The following is a 3,023-nucleotide window of genomic DNA, read 5'->3' on the forward strand; positions in this document are numbered from 1 at the left end:
CAAATTTTAAAAAGAGAAAATTTTGCCATACTAATTTCTCAGCCTAGTGCAGACTGACTGGTGCCTATCTTGACTCCCAAGGACACAAAGGGAGTCCAGCTTGGGATGCCAATAACATATTATGTCAGCTCAGGGGAAGGCTTTGTCCTTAACATACAGGGCCTTCTTCCTGAATGCTCTGGATTCAGTGTTTCTGGAAAATATTACACTCAAAAAAGCAAGATCAAGAGACAATGGAGGAAAAACAAGTATAAGGGGGATATAGGATGGAGGGATATAGAATTAGATACAGACACAAATACAGAAAGATCCTAAATTTGAATATGAATGGAATTAACTCATGTATAAAATGGAAGAACGTAGCAAAGAAGAATCCAATTATACATTGTTTACCAGAAACACAAGGAAAATAAAGGTTTGGAGCAAAATCTGTTATATTTCACCTGAACTTAAAAAAAGGAGTATTAATCATGATTTCAGACATGGTAAAAAACTACTTCATTAAAAGGAATTATTGGGAGTAGCTAGGTGGCGCAGTGGATAGAGCAGTGGCCCGTAGTCAGGAGTACCTGAGTTCAAATTCTGCCTCAGACACTTAATAATTCCCTAGCTGTGTGGCCTTGGGCAAGCCACTTAACCCCATTACCTTGCAAAAAAAACCAAAGGAACTTAAAAAAAGACATTATTAGGGAAACTAGAAAGAATTTCCATATTTAACATTGTTGTTATTCTTCCTTTTCAAAGATGACTATGTAATCAAAGAATTGAAGTGAGACAGTGGCACAAAGTCACCAACCTCACTCTCTTCCAGGCCTCACAGGCCAGCGGGAGGACAGAATCAAGATGCCCATGGATGGCTCAGGAGGCAGTGGATGACCTTGGTATTGGTCTCTTCCACGTCTAACCTAGCTTCGGCTGACTTTATGACCATGCCCTATGCTGTGTCTGCTGTATATGCTACAATGGACTTCTAGGTTAGAGCTGAGGGCTGGGTGGACACCAAAGGCGCTAGTCCTCCTTGAACATATAAAATAGATAGGTGGCATAGGTCTGGACTGTGGGACCTGAAGTCAGGGAGACTCACTGTGCTGCTACCCCTAGTGGTCAGGGATTTGATCACACCAAAGCAGGTCTCTTTAGAGGAAGAAAGTTTTTGCTTGTGGTTTCTTGGGTTTTTTCCAGTTAACTATATTTATGATAAACCTAGATTTTTAGAGTTATTAGGGTTTGCAAAACCTCTATGATTCTTTTGTTTTCAGGGTTGATGATAATAAATCTATAATAATGAATGTATTCTTTTCAAAGCTAGATAAATCTTATTAAAAAAAAGATGTTAAAGACGAGAATATGATTGATGTGTTGTCTTTGGTGATTAGTGAAAAGAAAAAAATATGTGTGTGTGTATATATATGTATGTATGTATGTATGTATATATATTGAGCTTTTTATGGCATCATTATACATCTTGACCATCTATTAGGGCATTAAAATCTCATGAACAAATGCAGAAAAGCAGTTTACATTAAACATATCCTTTACTTGACTGAAACACAATAAAAAATTATTCTCAATAAATGACCACGTAAGAATTCAAAATTAAGTGAGGACTAAATAAAAATTTCAAAGAACAAAGGAGTAATAAAACAGATCATAGAAGTGACTTTCCTTAAGGATTGATTGGTCCCTATCATTCCTTATCGAAGACGACCAAAGTGACACCGCCACGTAGGGACAAATGACCAGCATGCTCTATGGCAGGTCAGGCCCAAGGGTCCCCGTGACCCCCGGGGCAGGCATTCTCCACTTGGGCATCTTGGGTTTGCTTTGAGCTGTTTCAATTCTGTCCTGGGGAAATGTCTCTCTAAAGACTTTCATAAAGAACAAATCAGTGAAATGGGCACGCAACTGAAAAACCAAACAGAAAACTAACGACATACACCAAAACCCACGCCAACACCAAAACAGCCGTCCAAAAACCAAAGAAAGGTGAAAGCAGAAACAAAACAGACAAAACATTGAATAAAGCAAGATTGCTTAAAAAACCATTAGCTTGTGTTGTTTGGGCGAGGGTAGGTGACCTGCCCAAGGCCACACGGCTAGGCCACTATGAAGTCCGCATTTGAACTCCGGGCCCTCGCTAACGCGCCTGGTCCCACCAAGAAACACGGGGGGCTGGCCAGAAAACCGAGGTGCCCGGGCCGCCCGAGTGGGGCAACAACGGGGCCAGTGGGCGTGCCTGCCCGCCCCCGGGCCCCCTGTCGGGGCGCAGCGCCGGAATGCGGGGGGCCGCAGCAGCCCCCGGGCCTGGGGGGACTCGGGGGGCAGGGGCGAGGCCCGGGGCTCCTGGCCCCAAAGGTTGTCGGTGTGTCCGGCGGCCCCTCCCCGCCGCATGGGCCCCGGCCCCCACGACCCCCGACCCCCGGGCCCCACGACCCCCGTCCCGCACATCCCCCGGCCCCCACGACCCCCGGCCCGCACATCCCCCGGCCCCCACGACCCCCGGCCCGCACGACCCCCGACCCCCACGACCCCCGGCCCCCACTAGCCCCAGCTCCTTCCACCAACACAAGCAGGAACGGGCCCCAGGAGGCCGCGGAGCTTTCTGGGAAATGGAGTTCGCCGGCGACGGGGCTCCGTTGTGACGCGAGCCTTGACACGTGCTCCTGCGCGTGCGCAACGCCCTCTTCAGCCTCCCCTTCTCCAAAGGTCTCCGGCTTCGGGCTCCCGCCCCCTTCCCCTGGCCCCGCCCCGCGTCGTCGCCAAGCACTCTGGGAACTGTAGTTCGCGGCTGCTCTCGCGGCCGGGCCCCTTTGTCTCCGGCGCTGGGCCTCGGCCCGGTGAGTGAGGGCGGTGCGGGCGGGGCGGGGGGCGCGGCGGGGGCGGGCGGGAAGGTGGGGCGAGACCTCGTCCGGGCGGGGCTGCGCGGCCTGGGGGGCGGTCCCCGGAGGAGGGGTTCGGGGGCGGGGTGGGGCGGGGCCGGGGGGCCGTCTCTGGGGGCGAGGGGGGCGGGGGGGGGGGTCAGG

This window comes from Macrotis lagotis, chromosome 1, assembly GCF_037893015.1.
Source record: "Macrotis lagotis isolate mMagLag1 chromosome 1, bilby.v1.9.chrom.fasta, whole genome shotgun sequence".
NCBI lineage: Eukaryota > Metazoa > Chordata > Mammalia > Peramelemorphia > Peramelidae > Macrotis > Macrotis lagotis.